This window comes from Eptatretus burgeri, chromosome 4, assembly GCF_056783735.1.
Source record: "Eptatretus burgeri isolate ZD-2024b chromosome 4, Ebu_testis_v1, whole genome shotgun sequence".
Lineage (NCBI taxonomy): Eukaryota > Metazoa > Chordata > Myxini > Myxiniformes > Myxinidae > Eptatretus > Eptatretus burgeri.
Window position 1 is genome coordinate 55,875,469 of NC_140964.1, and position 22,845 is coordinate 55,898,313.

General features: G+C 39.0%; 1 long non-coding RNA gene across 1 annotated transcript in view; it reads right to left on the bottom strand.

The window, feature by feature from the left end:
* LOC147028092 (uncharacterized) overlaps positions 1 to 22,845 on the bottom strand; it is a 116,294-nt gene that overhangs the window by 39,010 nt on the left and 54,439 nt on the right. The gene's annotated exons all lie outside the window — the stretch shown is intronic.

Genomic DNA, 22,845 nt, shown 5'->3' on the forward strand with positions numbered 1-22,845 from the left:
CTCCGCCAGTGCCGCGCTCCATCCCTCCCATGTGTGCTATAATCTCTGAGGGTCAACGTGTCTTCCTCCAAAGAACAACCACTCAGCTAACTCGGCTGGCTAGTGTTAACCACCCGTCAGCCCGGCTGGTGTTAACAACAAGAGGGGTGGGAGCGGGAAGGACAAAACAATGGGGAACAGAGACATGAGGATATCTGTGGAAGGGAGTGGGATGGGATGGGGAAGACAGGGTATACAAGATGGACTTACAAGGAGGGACTTTCAGGAGCTTACACAACAGGGAACTTTCAGAAAGGAAGGCAGGGAACTTTCAGAAAGGAAGGCAGGCAATTTTAAGAAGGTGGGTTGGGGTGGAATAACGGAGGCAGAAAAGATCGTGGTTTTCAATGGGGGAAGATAAGAGATGGTGGTGAACAGCTGTTTTGAAGACCTGGAGGGAATAATTGGATTGAATAGGGTGTGGGAGTTAATTCCAAAGGCGGGAAAAAAAGAGGAATGAAAGAGTGAAGGTAAGCATTGATTCGTGATTTTTGTAGTTTTACCAGAAGGGGGATGCTGGAGGACCTTGAGTGCCCTGTGGTCTGTGGAAATATCGGGGGGGGGGGGCAAATCGCAGACAGAGCAGGGGGGGAGATACCAGAGAGGAGACAGTAGAAGACAGAAAGACCACCAACCTGCTTGCGGTGATAGAGTGAGAAACCCAAAGACTCAGCCTCATCGCGGGAGATACCAATGATCCTAAATGCCTTGGTTTCCACAGCGTGAAGCCGAGAAAGGTAAGAGGTGGGAGCACCAGCCAAGAAGAGAGAGCAGTACTCCATCAGGCTGTGGACAAAGTTACAGGGATCTGTTTTTGCACCTTTTTATGCAGAGTGGTAATGTTTGCTGCTTTCCAAGCAGATGGCAGATGACCTTGAGCAAATGAGAGGGAAAATAGAACAGAGAGAGGGTGAACAAGAGCAGCAGAGCAGGTTTTTAGGACACGTGGGCTGATGCTGTCTGGACCGGTTGCAGAATCTGAGTCAAGGTTTGAGAGCAAGCTCTCCACTTTGTCAGAAGAAAATGACACAGAGTCCAGGGACAGCTGAGTGTGACTGGGTCAGGTGGGTACAGAAAGCGATGGGTTTGGGACACAATATTTAGAAGCAAACATGGAGTTTAGGCATTCAGCCTTTTTACGTGCAATGTCAGCTGTGCAGCCATTTGGGAAAAGGGAGGGGATGGAGGGGGAACATCCACCAGAAACAGACTTAACGAGACGCCCCCATGATTTGGAGCCAGGTTTGAGAGTTCAGACTTTAGATGAGGAAGATGTTGTTTTCTTGATCTCCTAAAGGTAGACACACTTGTTATGAGCTTTGTGTAAGGAACTGAGATTGCCTTCAGTTGGATTAGCCTTCCCTGTGGCAAAGGCAAGTTGTTTCAGGACAACTGCCTCGCCACTAGCTTCAGTGTACCATGGGTGGGAAGAAGGGTAGGACAACCGAAGGGGAGGGAGAGAGGGAGAAAGGGAGAGAGGGAGAGAGAGAGAGAGGGAGAGAGAGAGAGAGAAAGAGAGAGAGAGAGAGAGAGAGAGAGAGAGAGAGAGAGAGAGAGAGAGAGAGAGAGAGAGAGAGAGAGAGAGAGAGAGAGAGAGAGAGAGAGAGGGAGAGAGGGAGAGAGGGAGAGAGGGAGAGAGGGAGAGAGGGAGAGAGGGAGAGAGAGAGAGAGAGAGAGAGAGAGAGAGAGAGAGAGAGAGAGAGAGAGAGAGAGAGAGAGAGAGAGAGAGAGAGAGAGAGAGAGAGAGAGAGAGAGAGAGAGAGAGAGAGAGAGAGAGAGAGAGAGAGAGAGAGAGAGAGAGAGAGAGAGAGAGAGAGAGAGAGAGAGAGAGAGAGAGAGAGAGAGAGAGAGAGAGAGAGAGAGAGAGAGAGAGAGAGAGAGAGAGAGAGAGAGAGAGAGAGAGAGAGAGAGAGAGAGAGAGAGAGAGAGAGAGAGAGAGAGAGAGAGAGAGAGAGAGAGAGAGAGAGAGAGAGAGAGAGAGAGAGAGAGAGAGAGAGAGAGAGAGAGAGAGAGAGAGAGAGAGAGAGAGAGAGAGAGAGAGAGAGAGAGAGAGAGAGAGAGAGAGAGAGAGAGAGAGAGAGAGAGAGAGAGGATGAAATCTCTGTGCATGAGAGAAGGAGCGAGTTTCTTTGAAAGAATTCCCAGGACGAGTTGATGTCGGAGAAAGTAGAGATGGGAGACCAGTCGAGCAGTTTGATGGCTGCTTGAAGACCCTGCCGGTCAACCTGAGTGAAATGCCAGACTCGACAGCACTGAGGTGGTTCTTTAATAACAGCCAGAGATATGTTTACTTTGACAACCATGCAGTCAGATGAACCAATTGGAGCGAAGGAAGAACAGCAGATATTTTCAGGGAAATTGGTCAAAATCAGATCCAGAAGAGATATCAGATCAGGGTCTAGAAGACTACAGATTGAGTCAGTCCCAATGAGTCACAGAAGTCTTTTGCTGAAGTGCCATGGCAGGTGAGAGAGGTATCCATACCCAGCCAACTGGCATGATGAAAATTGAAGTCACCACATATGAGGAAGAGAGAGTTGGCATGAGTGGATAGAAGTTGGTCCATGTTTTTGGATAGTGATGTGTAAATGGAGTCATCACTGTTTGGTGGATGGTACAACACACATATAAACATGAGGTGGGAGTGGAGGGGAAGCTGTAGCTATAAGTATTCCAGGGGGTGTGGGGGAGTGAGGGCAGTGCATGGAGAGTGAGAAATAGAGTATTTGATGAAGAGAGCAACTCCTCCACCAGGATGAGGATCAGGTCTGTCACACCAGAGGAGGGAGTAACCAGGGAGAAATACAGGAGTCAGAGTCGTCTTGAAGGAGGAAAGTTTCTGTTCGGCAGATTATGTCTGGTTTGTCAGTGGCAACCTGTATGGATAGATCTGTAAGGTTTGAGTGAAGGCCCCAGATCTTTGATGTCCACACTGTGAAGGAAGGGTGAGGTGAGGAGGCTTTGGGTGAAGGGGAGGGGGGAGGGTAGGATGAGGAAGGAGGTGTGGAGGTAAGGAGAGTTTTTGAAAGAGTGTGGAGGATTTCAGAAGAGCTCGGGAAGATGGCCGGATAAGGAGGAGAAAGGGCTCTGTGGTGCTGGGTTGAGGTACAGTGGACAGTAATAAGAGAGGGGGCAGAAGGCAGTTGAGGATTTGAGGAGGTGAAGTGATGAGATGGAGGACAGAGGGCAGGGGTAGGGAGGCTGCTTGGTGGATGCAAGGGTGGGCAACGTTGTGAAGGGGAAGTGAGGGGTTTGATTGGAAGGAGAAGGGTGAGTGGGGAGAGTTGAGGGAGATTGGTGAGAGGGAGTTTTTTAGAAAGGTGAGAGGGAAGCTTGGAGAGGAAAGAGTGTGATGGTTGCTTTGAGAGGGAGGGGTGAGAGTGGTGAATTTGCACTGAAGTTGTAAAAAAAGAAAGATGATTTATGAAAAGCAAACATGCATTTCAAACTGGGGTTTTGAATTTTTTAGGTCAGAGATGCGACGAAAGACATTACTTGAGGGATGCAATAAAGGTGAATTCAGAGAATGGAGAGAAGAAACATTTTAGCAGTTGGATTTTTTAGACAAGGGATGAAGGAAAGGTCAAATTGAGAGCAGTCTGTTGAAATAGTAAAAGAGTTGTTAATTATGATACAGTAATGAGAACCACACATGTGAAAGAGGAAGTTGAAGCATAAGAGACCGTTTTTATTATCATTATTATTATTATTATTATTATTATTATTAAAGATTGCATAAGATTAGGTAAAGGAAAGGTTGAAGAAAAATCGTGAGGTGAATGGTGAATTTGGATTGACAAACAAAGAGGGTAGAAACAATTCCAGCAGAAACACGTGATTACGTGAGGTGTATCATTAAAAGTGAAAAAAAAGTCTTTAAAAAAAAATAAGGATTGAGTAAGATCAGGAAAAGGAAAGGTTGAAGTAAAATTGTGGAGGTGTATGGTGAATTTGGATCGGTAAAGGCAGAGGGAAACCGATGGGTTGATGAAAAGTAACTGGAAGAGGAAGGGGTAGAAAACACGTGGTTTCGAGGGGTGTATAGTTAGAAAGGATACAAGAAAGATTATTTGTTATTTTTGCTGGATTTTTGACGATTGGGTAAGATTAGGAAATGGCTGTGTAAGATACTCAGGACTCCATGCAGCGTCGGTATCTGGAGGCTTCAGGTTTGACAAACCACTTGGGCCGTCACTGACCTCACAGGTAGCATTATCAGCTTCAATGAAAGGCCGATAGAGGTGAGCACCCTCGTTGGCTGCACTGGTGCTCTCACGTAAATGTCGACGATTACGGCGATAAGTATCACCCGTGTCTCGGGACCGAACCACATACGAACGTGGCTCCGAGTGCTGCTTCACAATCACAGCTGGTATCCACCGTTTGGAACCCAGAGAAGGTTCCATTCTAACTTCGTCATTTGGATGTAATGGTGGAAGATCTTTGTGTGTGTGACAATCATTGTAGAACCTCTGTTTAGCTTTCTCCAGGTCGAAGTGTCTTTTCACAGCAACACGGTCATAAGCCATAGGTACTAGAAGACTACGGGCTGTGGGCAGGGTATTCCTCGGACGTCTTCCCATCAGTAGTTGAGCAGGCGAAAGGTGGATGCCTTCCAATGGCGTTGTGCGATAATCCAGCAAGGCCAGGTGCTTGTCCGAACATTTTCTCCAGAGTCGTTTGATGGTTTGAAATGGTCCTGGGTTAGATTGTGGTTTGTTGCCCGATCGATGACTTGTTTCAGAATTCGATCATGTACTTCCCATGAAACTAATGGAAACATTCTGTGGATCAGCGCATTGCAGACAACGCTTTCATTACCTTGTGACAAATGGAGACAGGCTCTCTTGGTATCAGGAAAGCAAGTGACCTTCAGGATTGATACCAGAGCTCGCTGCAACACAATGACACTATCTGATTACCAGCGTCTTGATCACACTGGTGAACTCCGTCAATCGACCAAGGTATTGGTGCACTTACTCAAATCACAAGCTAAAACCCGTCGCAGCCGTGGATCTTCCTGTTCAGTATCGTGGCAAGTTAGTCACCACAACATTTGAAGTGGTTGCTCTCCAACAGGAAAACATCATTTCTGGTAATATTGCAGAAGCTCTGGGCCTGATCATCAGACTTGATTCCGTTGCAACGAAAGTGGATACCTGTGGTGTTCTTACTGACCTGAAGGAATATCCAGATCTCGTGCGAACCACAGGAACTCTGCCAGGCATGTATACAATTAAATTGCAATCTGGTGCAAAGGGAGTTGTACATGCTTCTCGGCGACAACCCGCTTCCCCCTTGCCGCATATTAAAACCCGACTGGGGGAGATGGAATCGGACGGATACATTGCCAAAGTGAATAAACCTACAGAATGGGTCAGTTCAATGGTGGTATATCTCAGAAACGATAAAATGAGAATTTGTCTGGATGCATCCCACTTCTGACACCATGTAACATACTCAGGACTCCATGTTGGGCCAGACCGGAAGTGACGTTTATTCACGATCACGGAGCACAACCAACCACAACCGGAAATCAACATACGTTACAGGCTGGTTTTAGGAAGAAATCGTGAAGGTAATGGTGAAAGTGGGTCAGCTCAAATAGAAGGAAGATGGTGTGCCGGCAGAAGGAGAAAGAAGGGTCGGTACTCGTGAGTATGGAGGGAGAAAGGATTTTTGTGTTTTTTTGTTATTTAAAAAAAAAAATTAAGACAAGAAAGAGAGGGTGTAGTTGGGAAGGATAGAAAGGGTGTGGTGGAAAAAGTCGAGAAAATAGGAATTGATGGTAATAGGGAGAAAATACAAACAAAAACGATCGTACACCTAGACAGGAAAGACAGGTAGGCATCAAGACAGGTCGGCCTCAAGGAAAGCTGATAAGGCAAGATCGATGAAAACTCACAAAATGGTACAATTTTTGAAACAAAACTGAACTAGGAACACATAGTAAACATGTCGGTAAGAAAATAAACAGTTAAAACGTGACAAATAACAACCGGAAACTGAATTTTGAGAAAGTCCGCAGACACCATTGAGAGAACCAACCCAACTTTGGTATGTCATGGGTGATGAAAATTGGAGTGGTTTCATCGGAATTGTGTGTCATTTCTGAGAAGAACACAAATACCTCTTGGGGGGGGCACTGCCCCCCCACCCCCACTGTAAACTCCCTCTGTAGAACCCTTGAAACCCTGTTTTTCTTTTAATGTCATCATGGGTGATCAAGGTTGTGGTCAAGTTTCATTGAAATCGTATGTGTAGTTTCTGAGAAGTTGCAAGTATTTATGGACGGACAGACAGACAGACAGACGATGCGCTATCCCATAAACTTCCTGGAACTACTTTACAGGTGAGTGTAAAACCAGACATGAGAATATTATTACAAACAAACTGCAGTTGGAAGCTGTCCGGGGCTCAGCGACGATCCTGAAGAGAGCCCTCGGTACAAAACTTTGAGAACAGAAAACTTCACAGCTTGGTCCATGAATCGTGACCCCTTACTGAAATGAAGGTGGATGCTGTGAGCCTGCCCTGGGAGGACTCCATTCCACATTCTGAAACCCGCATATGTAGATACCAATCAAACACACACACACACGCACACGCACTTTGAGACCTGTGGCGGGAGCATTCAAAACCAACAGCTCGTACATGCAGCGACCTTTACACCCCACCGGTCGGCTCCAAATTTGATTCGTACATGCTGCAGTCCCCTCAACAGGGGAGAAGGGTGAGGGACTGGGGGAAAGGTTGGGAGAGAGAGTTGGAGGAGTGGAGAGGGGGGAGGAGGGGATGGGTTGGAGAGAGAGAGAGAGAGAGAGAGAGAGAGAGAGAGAGAGAGAGAGAGAGAGAGAGAGAGAGAGAGAGAGAGAGAGAGAGAGAGAGAGAGAGAGAGAGAGGTCGGAAAGAGGGAGAGGGGTGGGATAGAGGCAGTAGGGTTCGGAGGGAGAGGGGTGAGGAATTCCAGCAGATGTGACGCCGTTTATCGTCCATCCAAGAGACGACATGCACAGTGATGAATCACCCGGCCTGTGAAACACTGGGAGGACAGTTTAGAGCTGGGTTGGGATTCCAATCCAGGCTACACAGAGTGAGCATACGTACCTCTCTGCTTTCCTGCCGTGATGTTGTGATTCCTTACTTCAGAACTGAAAATATTTTTATCTCATTGTAATCATTAAATTTATTTTGCCTTCCTACCTCCAGTGTACAACCATGGTATCACAATTGAATGTTTTGAAGAACACACCAACTGGCTTTACCATGCAATGCAAAAAATGTTTAAAGAAACTTTTAAAAGCGAAACATTTAATTTTTATTTGTATTTATCTCTGCCAAAGTGACGAGTTGTATAACGTCGTCAAAAATGGGAAACGTCATGGAAAATAAAATTTCTCATTTTGAGCGAGGCAACCACTGCCTGTTGCACCGCAGAACAACACGTGACCAATGCAGGTGAGTAGCACTGAACTTTGTTCAAGTTGATCGAAATACAGTATTCGGTGACATTGCGAATATTGGAGAGCGCTGGCTTAATGCCAAAAAATGCACTCCGCCAAAATGGTTGATACAAAACGGCTCCCTTGGCAAGCAATTGGCAATCACCGACCGTCATATTAAACATACACATCCCGGAGATTCCTGAAATGTCAAATATATCCGAATTGGACAAATGAACACTTTTCTAGGAGTCGAAACTGCTTGTAAGTTCGATTCTGAAGCTTATCTTTAGTAATTCTCCTTAGCTTGAGAGATACTCGTGGTGATCGCATGTGCAGAAATGAACTAAAACAATTAACGCTGGCGTCTCCGGGCGTTTATAAGCTTTGGAATATACCCAGCAATTCGTAGCTAAATGATGAACAGGTATTCAATAATATGAGTGAGGAAAAGTGAAAAATAAAACTTTTTGAAATCGTTGCGGCCTGTTCCAAATCAAAGTATGGTTAAGCAGGCCAAAAAACATGGCGGCTTCAGACCCCAATGAGGTCACCCAGGAAACGCCTTAAGACCCCAGAGAGTGATGTGGCTGATATGAGGATCTCCTGATGAAGGATATAATTAAATAAGGCCATTAATTATCTTCAAAAGGGGTGTTTTAATTAACCCAAAAACCCAATTTTCACTCTAGCACTTCCTTTGAGTTTTCTTAATTTGCATGCAAAGTTTCAGGCTGCGAGGTTTCATGGTTTTGGAGTTATGGAGGAGACACACTGACACACACACACACACACACACACACACACACACACACACACACACACACACACACACACACACACACACACACACACTGACATTTACTGGTATAGATATATGGGAGAAGGTTTGGGCAGTTGGGATTATTCATTTTAAAAGAAGAAAGGAACTTCAAATCAAAATTAAACAAATCTACTCCGCTGATTTGAGCAATAAGTGAGAGCAGACCCCGTTTCAGGTGACGTTTCACCTGCTTTACAGCAGGTTTCCTCAGGCTAAGAGAGGGGTTGACTGATTTCTGATTTATTTAATTGCATTGGCTTTGGAAGATGGCACCGTCCATGCCTGAGCTGCCAAGATTGTTGCTACATTGCGTTTATGGGAGATGGGGTTGTAGAAGTTAAAAATCCAGTAATCTGCTGGTGTGGGTTGGTGTCCTGTAAACTGAAGTCTTTCGGTAGCAGTCAGGCTTACAGTGAACCTTCACATCTAAAAAGGCCAATTTTCTTTATTAGCTCATCTGGAACGTAGTTCGAGGAAGCTTATAGGATGGCTCGTAATCCGTCCGTCAGTCCATCTGTCCATTTGTCTGTCAACAAACACGTGCAACTTCTTCTCTGAAACTACACACACGATTTTGATGAAACTTGACCACAACCTTCATAACCCATGATGTACCAAAGTTAGTTCATGGCATTAAAAAAAATGGGGCCCCAAGGGGGTGCATGAAGGGGTGACCCCCCCCCCCTCCCCAAATAGGTATTTGCTTTCTTCGCAGAACCTACACACACAATTCAAATGAAACTTGACCACAACCTTCATCACCCACGATGTACCAAAGTTTGTTCACGACATATCAAAAAAGAATCCATAGGTATTTACTTTCTTCTCCATTACATATGTTGTGGGTCTCATCCACACTGACCAGTAGTTCCCTGATTTTCTTATCCAGCCACTACCAGGTGAGCGCCCAGGGGTATTGCCACAATGTTTTTTGAATGTCAATTGTGAAGTTAATGCTGGGGAATACCCGGCCAAGTTGCCTCATGAGAATTGGCTCCCATGACACTGGAACAGGTACGTGGATGACTTCCTTCGCCATTGTGCATGCAAACAGGGTAGTCCACCATCTGAGGCAATTTTGCCAGGTATTCCCAGCATTAGCTTCACAATTCAATTTGAAAAAGAAAGCAAATTGGCCTTTTTGGATTGGCAGACTAGTATGCAGCTTATGATCCTCTATGCACCATCCGTAATGTTATTTCAAAATAAAATGACACAATATCAGCTGTTGATAAATCTGTAGTAGTTTACCATTCATCATACAGAGTCTTTGACCAATTCTACATTGGTGAAACTGGAATAAATTTAAAACAAAGGCTAGATGAACATGATCAAGCAATCAGGCTTGGAAAGGTGACACAGTTAGCTATAGCACATCATTGCCTGCAATTTGTTGCAGTCATTCCTAGTCATGGCCATAAATTTGACTTTGATGGGACCCGTGTCCTTGACACGACATACATCAAATAACACAGGTTGAAACTGGAAACATGGCACGTGAAGAGCCGAGAGAGTAGTCTAACCTGGGAGACAGTGGACATACTCACACAATACACACCTCTGATACAAATGTAAACAAGATAAAGAGCAATCAGAGATTGTAGACCCTCAACAGGACTTGTTTTGTGTGGTGTATTTTGTGTGGCATTTATGTCATGGTGTGTTACGTAATTAATAAGAGACATAATTAGAACTGCCACTTTATAACTGCTGGTAGTGATGACCGTGTACGAGGACGTCCCACATTGATGAAATCAAATTCAAATCAAATGGAAGACGAAAGAGGTACGATACAGTCCTGCATTTGAGGAATCAAAAGAAAGCCAAATGCGCGAAAAGCAAAGATGAAGTCATCAGGAGGAACTTGGATAGGATTCACATTTCAGCTGCTACTCCTCTACCCTAAAACCCATCCAGGCACAGCCAAATGAGCCTTATTCAGAAAAACCCAAAAAGAACCCAGATCAAAATATTAAATAATTCTGGCTTCCAGTTCATGTGTCCGATCAAGTTGAAATATATATATATATATATATATATATATATATATATATATATATATATATATATGTATGTATATGTATATATATATTCCCCATCACGACTGATCATAATTTTGAAGTTTCACTTTGATTGATTAAGTGGTTCCAGAGAAAACATTATTTAATATTTTTCTTAAATCCCAGATGGCTGCCAAACCATGTAACATCAATTATTCCTTAACAACCCTATACACGCATGTCTTGGGGAACATTTACGTGAAGTTTGCCCTCGATCTGTCTGGCTGTTCTGGAGAAGACGATATTTATGTTCAAGGGTAAATCAAATATGGCTGCCAAACCATGTGACCTATTACATCATATGTGTGAACCTTTTGTTCCTCATGAGTAGGGTGAATATAGTGATTCTGGCTCACTTTTCCCCATGTAAGTGAATGGGGGATTTTCAGCGATTCATTTTTTTCCCCTAAAAAGTAAACCCCCTTTTTATCCCAAGGTATATTTATTTGTCTCCCCTTTTAACCTTGGGACACTTTTTTGCAAATAACCAAATGCAATAAGATAAAGATTTGTTCAAATAGTAAAGTAGTAATGTGATTTGTTAAAGGTGATTCTAAAGAAATATCTGAAACATCTAAGCCTCGGGACACTCTTTTTCAAATAACCAATGCATATTGTTTAGCTCACTCATTGAACTTATAAAGATTTGTTCATTCTCAAATTCCTTCAATAGTTTAATTTTCTTTGCACAATAATCCCCATCTAAAATATTTAAAAACAAAACATTTGAATCTTTATATTTTTTAAGATACCCCTTTTGTGCCATTACGAAATGATAAACTTCTCTTAATGCTCTTGTTTGACCACCTCCTGAGCCACAGGTTATTTTTTAAGCCACGCCCACTTTTCATAAGCCCCGCCCACTTTTCTTTAAGCCCCGCCCACTTTTGCAAAGCCCCGGCCACTTTCCCCTAAGCCTCGCCCACTTTTCATGAGGTATTTTCATAAACCACACCCACTTTCCTAAGCCTCGCCCACTTTCTCTTCACCCCGCCCACTTTTTATGACATATTTTCGTAAGCCACGCCCACTTTCACTAAGCCCCGCCTACTCTTACATCATTTCCAGTTCATCTCTGACTCACAAAGAAATCACTAGAAAATTCTGGAATGTTATGGTTTTGAAAAATTTCCCAACGAAGGCTTGCCTGGGCTTGCCCAGGGAATTTCCAAAGGAAACCACACCCACCAGTCTTTCCCCATAAAAGCCTCAAGCCCAGGCTCCATTTTAAACTTCTTTTTTTTTGCTGGCAATGGTGTGCTGTGTGCTTGCCTGGAACTCTCCGACTTGTATGGAACTAAACCTTCAAGTTGATGAACTGGATTCAAACCTCTTATCCATTGAGGTACGATTTTATTTCCCTATTTTCAGTTTGATTTAAGCATCGACTCATTTAATAATTAAATAACTTAATTAATACATTATTATTTTCCCTCACAGGAAATTGTATCTGAAAATACCGATTTTGCCACAACTTTGGGCGAAATTGTTGGCTTGGTTGAAGACCTTGTGAGCGACCAAGACCTACAGAACGAGCGAGACCTTGAGGTTCCTTGGAGATTGACTACTTGTATGGAACTAAACCTTCAAGTTGATGAACTGGATTCAAACCTCTTATCCGTTGAGGTAAGATTTTATTTTCCTATTTTCAAACTTTGATTGAAGCATACTCATTTAATAATTCAATCACTTGTTTAATACATTATTATTTTCTCTCACAGGAAATTGTATCTGAAATACGAAATGAAAATACTGCTTTTGCTACAACTTGGGGCGAAATTGTTGGCTTGGTTGAAGACTTTATGAGCGACCAAGACCCACAAGAACGAGTTCGTCCTTGATGATCCAAACAAAGAGTTATACCTTGGAGACCAGCAAAGTACTGAAAAAGAGTTTTGCAACAATAGTACTCATTGTGAGTTATCAAGACAATACCCCCTGAACAAGTTATACCTTGATGAGCCAGAATACAAGTTTTACCTTGGAGACTCACAATTTTCAGACATTTTGAAAAATGGAGTTTTCCTTGATGATCCACAGTTATACTATGTGAGATCTATCACTGAAACCCATCAAAATTGGAAAAATGGAGATTTCCTTGATGATCCACAGTTATACTATGTGAGATCTATCACTGAAACCCATCAAAATTGGAAAAATGGAGATTTCCTTGATGATCCACAGTTATACTATGTGAGATCTATCACTGAAACCCATCAAAATTGGAAAAAATGGAGATTTCCTTGATGATCCACAGTTATACTATGTGAGATCTATCACTGAAACCCATCAAAATTGGAAAAAATGGAGATTTCCTTGATGATCCACAGTTATACTATGTGAGATCTATCACTGAAACCCATCAAAATTGGAAAAATGGAGATTTCCTTGATGATCCACAGTTATACGATGCGAGATCTATCACTGAAACCCATAAACATTGGGAAAATGGAGTTTTCCTTGATGATCCACAGTTATACTACGTGAGATCTATCACCGAAACCCACTATATTTCTGGAAATTGTGATTCGACCTTGGAGTCTTGGATAGATGGTTACATTTTTTGGAGACTTGAAATGTGGGTTCTGGCTTGATAACTCACAATGTGATACGCATCTTGGAAACTCAACAGGAATGTGGTTATACCTTGGAGACTTGGAAAGTTGGGTTTATTTTGGAGACTTGAAATGCTACCACTCTTTGAGATCTAAACCTATCAAGAAATTCTTACTCCCCCTTTCTACGTCATCAAACCTGAAAGCCTTAAAAGACAGAATTGGAAGAAGAGAAAAAAAACATAAAAATATATATATTGTTAGTTCTGGGAAGAAAGTGCAGACTTACTCCCCCTTTCTACATCATCAAACCTGAAAGCCTGAAAAGACAGAATTGGAAGAAGAGAAAAAAAACGAAAAAATATATATAGGTGGAAATCTCATTTTGAAAAAGACATTGTGTTGGGGGGTTAGGGTTGAGATTTTGAATGTGAGGGTTGGGACACACACACACATCAACAAACAAAAGTTAAGCCTTGACTATTCAGTTGAGGATTGTGTGTTTGGGTTCACAGATCTAAGAACGTCCCCCTTCACACACATTATATACTGTTATACACCTCGGACTTGGCCCTCGAGTGTCCACAACGGTGTATAGTAGGAGGGAGTGAAGCGCCAACCCATTGCTCCCATTGCACACACACATCAACAAACAAAAGTTAAGCCTTGACGTTTCAGTTGAGGATTCTGTGTTTGGGGTTCACAGATCTAAGAACGTCCCCCTTCACACACATTATATACTGTTATACACCTCGGACATGACCCTCGAGTGTCCACAACGGTGTATAGTAGGAGGGAGTGAAGGACCAACCCATTGCTCCCATGGGTATTATCTGCTTAGTTTTGTCTTTTGTAATTCCTGTGAATAAAATGAACCTAAAACTCTTCCCCTTCTAAGTCATATATCTTATAAGTCCAAGGAACCTTATCTATTACATCAACAATTTTAAAAAGCTCGTTGGTCCATCTTTTCATATAACCTTTTTCAAAATGAGATTTCCACCTATATATTCTTACGATATCACCAACTTTGAACTTAGGTTTTCTGATATTAATGTCTTTTTCATATTTTAATTTTGAAAATGTTTGTGATGGTTTCATATTCGTTGACGTGTGAATCGTGTCATTATACTTATCCACAATATCCTGAATAAAAGATGACCATTGTTGTGAACCAAGTTCTGTGAATTTTTTATATAGTCTCTCTTTTAAGGTACGATTAAAACATTCAACAACAACGGTCTTCCCTTCATTAAAGGTACTGTATAATGTAATACTGTCATTTTTTAGAAAATTCATAAATGTCTTGGAATAAAACTCTCGACCCTCATCAGTCCACAATTATTGAGGTTTTCTCTTACTTTTATTAAATATCTGTTGAAAGGCTAACATAAGAGTATAACCTGTTTTGTTTTTTAAAGGGACAACCCATGCGTATCTACTCCTCAAATCAATAACGGTTAAAGCATACTTGTACCCCTTATCATTATAGAGTTCAATCAAATCAGCGGACCAGATATAATCAACTTCCTTGGAATAAACCTTCCTTCTACGAAACTTTGTGAATATTGGTTTATGTAATTCATCAGCTAATTGCTCTTCAGTCTTAATGACATCATTAGAGTCTATAAGTTTTTTGAATTTCCCAGTCCAAGTTTCAATTTAGCACTGATCATCTTCTTCACGATGAACCGATCAACTTTTTCTCTCAAGGTTGGATTTTGTATCAGAGACAAATTATACAACATTTCTCTATCGGCTTCATGCTTTTCTTCCAAAGTTGTGGTATTCCCATAATCAATATCGTGTCTCATGCACACTTCATCAACTCTATTGATGGGTTTAATTCCATGATTTAGGATTGTCTGCCTCATCTAATCTTTTATCCAAGTTTGTGCCTGGACCACAGAAAGAATACCATGGTAGATATAATTCCCCTGGTATTCCAGTAGTTGTAAATTTACTTCCTGATAAAATCTTTTGTACATCTCCTCCGAGTTTGTGTTTGGAGATAAATTGATTTTTTTTTTTTGAACCACACACCGAACATATACCTTTTTGTATAACCCTGTTATTTTTACTTTAAATATATGAAATATTTTTAGTATTAGTTTTCTTTTTACATTTGAGACAATAACTCATTTATTTATGAGAAATATTCCTGCAGAGTGCAAAAACCTTTTTAGTTTCCAACATGCACATTTGAATCTTAATTTTTAAAACATAAAGAATCCTTAGAAATGCCTTCACTCTCTCCTCCATTTATTTAAGAAAAAAAATGAAAAACTTGAATTAAAATGAATATCTTGTCGATGTCAATAGTCTTGTCGAAAATATTGCAAATAGACTTGTCAATTCTTCGTTTTCCTCCTCGGTGGGTTGAGTTATTTTCTGTAATACCCCCAATCTTTTTTTAATCTCATCGGTTTCCATATTTTCATATTTATTTAGTCTCGCTCTTTCCTCCCTCTCCTCCCTCTCCTTCTCTCTCTTCTCTCTCTCCTCCTTCTCTTTCTTCTCTTTCTTCTCCCTCTCCTCCTTCTCTCTCTTTCCTCCTTCTCTTTCTTCTCCCTCTCCTCCTTTTCTCTCTCTTCAACTCCTTCCTCATCCCTTACTATCCTTGAATCGCTTACAAAAATGAATAAAATGACCGTTTTTACAGCCATTTTTCCCTGCTGTGCAGGGGTTGGGCTTTTTCTTGAGGCAATGTTTTATGGCCGGATGCCCTTCCTGACGCCAACCCTGGTCGCCTCTTACGACACACAGGGATAGCTTACACCCCATAGAATATCATACATATATTCATCAGGATTTCTTGTTATTCCTGTATCCAAAATATTTTTTTTTACAACAGGAAACCAATAAAATTTCTTTTGAATTTCTAAAAGAGCCTTACCTTTTCTTAACTTTATAATTTTTTAATTATTAAACATTCTAATTAAATCAAAATTGTCGGTTTATCAACATCAGCATAATGCCAATCTTTTGTTGAAAATACCTCATTCTTATGTTGTAGAACATATTTATTAAAATACTGAATACCCTTTTCTTGAAGGTATGCTTGGACACAGAAATGATAATTTTCTTGAAGCCTTCTTGCTGTCATTTATGTATTAGAAATATATGTTAGAATAATATTATGGCACGAAACACCTCCCCATCTTCCCATAGTTAAATCATTTTGTATTTCCTTACTTATTATATATAATCCTGTTTTTTTCTGTTTTCATGATATAAACGAAGGCAAAACCATTATTATATTTACCCTTATTAAATTCTTTTATTTGTTGTTTACTCATCATGGCTCCAGATAACTCATTCTCGATACCAAATGTATAATATTCTTCCTTACGAGATTGATTTAATTGTTCCAGGACTTCTAGGTCAATTTTAAATGACCAATTATACCCTAAATCATTCATATCATACCCCCATTGTTCTATTCTCATACAAACGATATGCCCTTCTTTATAAAAATTTATTTTAATTCGAACTGTGAATTCTGTATGACCTGGATATAATATCAACACTTCTGTATCTTTGGAATACACGTCCGTTTTATTTAAGGATATATATTGTGATAAATCGCTTCATCTCACCAAGTCATTCGCGTCAGTCGGGCTTGGATAATTTTTTTAATTTATAAGCATTTTTCATATTAATATTTTTGGTTGGATTATATTTATGTCGTTCAGCCTGTGCCTTTGTGTAATATTTTGATAAATCAATATCCAGTTCTTGGGATACACCAAAGATAGAACCATCTTTACCAACGTCATTTATATTAGATTAAAAATAATGTCATAAAAATTTTTATTTTTGTTGAGTTGAAATAACACATATCGACACAATTGACCACAACACTTGGAATTTAATTCTTGGACTTGAAATGTTTGATAAACACCATTCTGTAAGAATTTTATGACTTCAACAGGTGATGGAAGACCAAACCTATCAAAATAATATTTGTCTTGACTATTAAAAATACAAACCCAATGAGAACCATTCCCATTATTATCTTCGAAGTTCATAATAATATTCTTTGTATGTTTAGGCACGTTTGTTAATTCGTCTCTCATACAAATAACCACATTATGAATTTTTAATTTCTTACAATATTTGACAAGTTGTAAATTTGATGTTGTATTCTTTCCAAATTCTTAAAACCACTCGTCAATGCTGATTTATTTATTAGAAAGATATAATCCATTACCTCTTTTGGTTAATTTTACACCTGCTTGTGTGATAGAAGAAAGCATATCTCCAACAAACAATCTCGCTTTATCAGGCGAATGAATTGAATTTTTTTTTTTTTTTTAAGTTTTTCTTCAAGTTTTTCAGCAAAATCTACAATTACACCACTTCCACTAATTTGTTTCTCCAACTCTTTGTTATGTCTTTGCAATTCTGTTTGAGCCTGGAGTTGAGCCTTCCTTTCATTGGCAGTTTTCACCGCTGTTGAAATACCACCCGTCAATGCTCCAACGCACTTAAACCAGCAAATAAAGGAATTAGAAATGGGAGAAATCCTCCACTCGTCTCTCTTCTTGAATATTTTTTCAACATTGGTTTTGTCATTTTAATTTTAAGTGAGCCAGTATCAATCAAGATTTTAACCTGTTCTCTTGTGAGCAAAACATCAATTCTTACTGCTTCTTTTCTCTGAATTGTATTAACGTTAATCGTACAAAGCTTTTGATTTTGAACACAAGATGATAGTTTATGAAGATTGATTTGATTAACATATACCCCAGTTGGTACTTTGCCACTCATTTATTTAACAAAAAATGATGTGAGACTAATCATAACACCATTATCTGTATTAATCTGCAATTCTGTTTCTTCCAAAAGCAAACAATATGTATCAACTTCTTCACTCTCTCCTCTTTCAATGTATAGGGAAGTACCCACTCGATTAGACTTTCTGGTTTCCATTTGAGCGCTCAGGTCAAACGCATAGATTGTATACAAACTTTAAAATGCTGTCATATCCAAAATAGGTTCTTTATTTCCATTACTTTCACACACCTTTTGGTAAGACTTGTATGCTTCAGCAAAATTATTTTTTTCCCAATTACTTTCCAATCTATCTCGTGGATAAAATGTTCCATCTAGAGAAACGCGAAGTTGTTTCACCTTTGCATTATCACTCAATGCATTATTCTTATCAGTCGCAGTATCACCATCTGACTTTTTAAAAATGATCCACAGATATCGTGGCTTTCCTTCCAGAACACCCAAATTCCATGTGTAAGTGGTTTGGTTGAGTTTAACGTGTTGACATCTTCTTTTGAGGTACGATACACTGAGTGGTTTCTTTGAGTTAAGTCTTCTATTCAACATCTCTTCTGTTTTAGGATTTGGAGTATATTCACTAATATACCAACTCATTTCATCAATTTCAAATTTATTCTGCTCACCAAAAGCACTACCAACACCAAAAAGCAATCTATTTTCATTATCATTCCTTTGGAGTTGTAATCTAATTTTAAGACCATACAGAACTTTATCATGATCACAAAATCCAACTAGAGGGGGAGCACTGGGTAGAGTGCAAAACCTCTGCCGCCAATACTGCTAGGTCACTCAAGTGAACCTGATATCCTATTCATTCAATTTGACGTCACCAGTGCTCAGAGTTTTAGTTTGCAACTTTCCCTTTGACTTTTAACTTTTACATACTCAATTCATTCGTCATAACTAGATTCCTTGAGACAGAAATTGATTTTACGTGGGTATATCCACCTGAAGTTCCAAAATCAGCCACAATTATAATTTTGGCATGTTTTTTTGTTGGAAATCACTTATAACATGTAGAAATGCAAAAAAAATCGAAATTTTGTTGAAAAAAAGGTTGCAAAAATTTTTTTTTCTCAAACAATTTTTTTTTGGGGGGGGGTTGGAAATCACTAAAAACATGTAGAAATGCAAAAAAAAATTCAAATATTTTTTTCAAAATGGCCGCCATAGCGGCAATATTGGATTTTAGACCAAGTCCAAAATCTAATGGCATGATCCTTGGACCATACCTAATCCCCCCACCAAGTTTCGTCAAAATCCGTCGAGGAGTTTTTCCGTAATACTGTTCACAAACAAACAAACAAACAGAAAGGGGTGAAAACAGTAACCTCCATCCATCTTTGAAGATGGCGGAGGTTAAATATACCTATAAGAGGAACTGCCACACTAAAACTATGAAATGCTTTTGCGTCATCATTATAGGCTCCTTTCCTTTGAGTATATCCAGGGTCTGTGGTTGTTCCCCTTGACATATCAGGAATAATACCTTCGACAGACCCCTTTCCCATTCTATCACTGAATGTACAGAGTGTAAATTTCATCATTTCAGATACAGCAGAGACATAATCAACCGCTTCAACTTCTTGTGTTCCAATGTACAAACGCACACTATCAAACATTTTCGAGAAGAAATCATTTACGAGTGTAGCGTTTGTGTTATTCCCAGCCTTAGCGAATTTAAATTTACACAACAAGAAACTTTCGGATAGATTCAAATAGGTTTGTTGATTATTTATTTCAAAACTTTTTGTACCATTTGCATTCCAGTCTGTTCCAGTTATTGCATTTACCTTGAAGTAATCTTCTTTTTTAGTGGAGTTTGAGATAATAATAGTATCATCCAAATCATAGATACTATCAATTGCTTCCATACTTGTATTTATTTAGGAAAAAAAGATGTTAAAACTTTTGAAACCCTGATCCAAGTATTCTAATTATTTTCTGTTATTCTTGGGGGGACAACTGAGTTTTGCCTTTCTTAATGTCTTTAATTGCTTGTAATTTATGAGATTCCTTCTGGGCATCTATTATGCTCTTTACAGCACCTGCTACATTTCCCACAGCAGAAGCAGTTGAACCAATTAGGTCTTTATGTTTAAGAATAGCTTAACCGATACCCATGAGAGTATCAATTATCCCATCTCCTCTAAATTGATGTCCAACACCCCTTTGTCTCTTAGGTTTATAGTATCCTCTACCAAGATACATACCTTCGCCCTTGTAGTATGGGGAAAGGAACATCCCTTCCCCTGTAATTATTTTAAATTTTCCCAACTCGTGTTTCCTCACAATAACCATCGTATTTATTTATTGGAAAACTTCACGTGGGTGAATTCTGATGGATATAACTTCCACATTAAAAGAAATCATGCAATTATCTTGGTCGGTTATCCTAAAATTTACTATGTGTATGTTTTTTCTGACACAGGGAGATAAACCATTTTTTGGGGTTCCATATTGAATTTATAACCAATTGGGGTTGAGTATGCACTGAATGAAAATATTGTATTTGTTTTAATTCCATCATTACAAGCACCATCAATCAAATCACAGTGAATTAAAACCGAGTTTATTCCTGAGGATATTTGAATGACATAACCACTGTAAAACGTCCCATGAGTTTCAATCTTTCAATCTTCAATCTTCAATCTGAGGAGAAACCCAATAACTCTCTAAATGAATTATCAATTGTGAAATCAACCTTGTAGTTATTTTTAACTTTAATCGTTGATTTTGAAGTATGTTTTTGAATGTCCATAACAATATTTTTGGTTCATCACCCTGTTCTTTCATAAGACGAGCAATTTCGGAAGATATTTGAGAAATCTCATATGCTCCGGGTGAGACTGTTATCGCTTTGTATCCACTTCCGGGATTATAACTAAACTTGTCATTTTTATCAGTTATATTAAATAAGGTATTATAAGTTTCCATGGACAAAAAAGATGCCTCATATTCTTTTGTTGTGTCAAGTTGTAGTGGGTATGGGAATGAAGATGTGTGGTTGCTTGTTGTGAAATTAAAACTCAGGATTGTGCTTCTCATCTTATTTAGTATGAGATAAAATGTCTTGATATTGAGATTTATTAATTATTTTCATGTTCATCAACTGATCTAAAATGGCTGATGCCTCATTAAAACAATTGTTATTTCCAGCCTTCTTACTACCTAACAACAAAAACTGTCTATTAACTAATTGCGATGGGTCATTTGGAAGAAAACTAATACCTGAACCAAGGATACTTAAAGCCTGAATAATGTGTTTCTCCTCATTTTTTCTACTTTTACCAGAAATACGAACCCTATAATTAAGAGTGTTCAGCAGATCAATATATACTCTATCATCATTATTTTTCAGATCCAATGGTTTATCAATATACTTTGATTCATCTCTCACAGTTGAACCTTGTCTTCCATCTTTTGTGAGAAGAAACATTAATCTCGGAGTTAGTTTGACAGGGGGTTGAGCAGAACCCACGAACCTTAATTCATCATTAAATATCAATACCTTTTCTTGAACAAGATGAAATATTGCTGGTTGTTCTGTTGGAATGAGTCCTGCTTTGGCTTTTTGAATCCGCTGAATATTCATTGTTTTGAAGAGCATTCACAATATAATCAGGGGGTCGATTAATCTCTTCCAGTTGTTGAAATAAACCTTCATCATCATATTCTAATTCTCCTAAATGCTCTCATTCTTCCTCCGTCATTTGATCAAAATCTTTTAACATTTGAAGTTTTTTCGGAGTATATTCTACTGTGGGAACTGTGGAAACATCTTTCATTTTTTTCTTGGGAAGTTTTTAAAAGTAGTTTAAAAAATTTCTCTTGTTTTCTTTCAAATGCTTCTTCACCCATTAGTTTCTGTCTGCGTTTCTTCTTTATGTCTTCCTGTTGTTTTACAACTTTTGAAACCAACTCTTGATGTTCCTTAAATCTTATTGCTCTTTCTTTCGCATCCATTTATTTCTTGGAAAATATCATTTAATGAATTGTAAAGATCAACAGGGAAATTTCCCTTTTCTTCATCATTCAAGTAGATGTGTTCAAATAAATCCTTTTCTTTAAATATTTCATCAAATTCTTTATTAACATTAATACGAGTTGTAATTTCTTCTTCACTAATACTTGCATCTCTGCTTTTCATACGTTTGCGTTGAGTTTCTTCATCAACATCAAAACCGAATGATAAAATCTTGACTCCGCTCAGATGTTTAATGATTTGTCTCGTTCCTTCTGGATTAGTTTCTAATATCCCAAGACCACCAGATTTTAGTTTCCTTAACTCACTCTTACAATGTGAATATTTTGTTGTACCAAGAGAAACCTCCTCAAATATTTGACCTTCATTCCTCAATCGCATATGTTCCTCCACTGAAATATAGTGATAATCTTCACCTTTTACTTCTCCAGGTCTTATTGCTCTTGTTGTTGATACAATGTGTATCACGGGGTATTTTTTAAGTAAATTTACAATATTCTCATTTGTACTACACAAGAACCTTGGTTTATGAAAGTTTTTTCCAGAAGCAGATTTACCCACAAGATTTATAATAATAGTTGTCATTTATATATGTAATTGTTTATAAAACAAAAAATATATCCCTTAATATCTCATCTTGTTTCATTACAATATATTTTTATTTTTCAGTCGTGTGCTTCATGTAATCCCCAAATTCCTTTTTACTACATAATGTAAAACAATTATCTCTCCAAAAATTATTTATATCTATTGAATTTAACTTGAATAAAATAAAAGTATTAGCATTGTTTCTGATGGAACGACGAGGAAGTTGAAAGTACGATTGACTAAAAATTCATACAATGACAAGAAGAATGTCTCCCTCTTGTGTAGTAGCTGTCCATTACCGTTTGGTTTCTCTCATTAACACAATCATCAAAGATAACGAGGTTCTTTTTTGATTTATCCAAATCTTGGGGAGACGGTATATCATCCGTATTATCACTAAGAATACAAGTTATCGGTTTTGATTTCTTTTTACATCTCTGTGTATCACAAAATAGTTGAATTATATCTTCAATGTTATAATCATTTAGGATTTTTTGAAGTTTAAATAAACCAATTATATCTTCTTTTTGAAGACCAGCATTAAAACCTTGTGAGA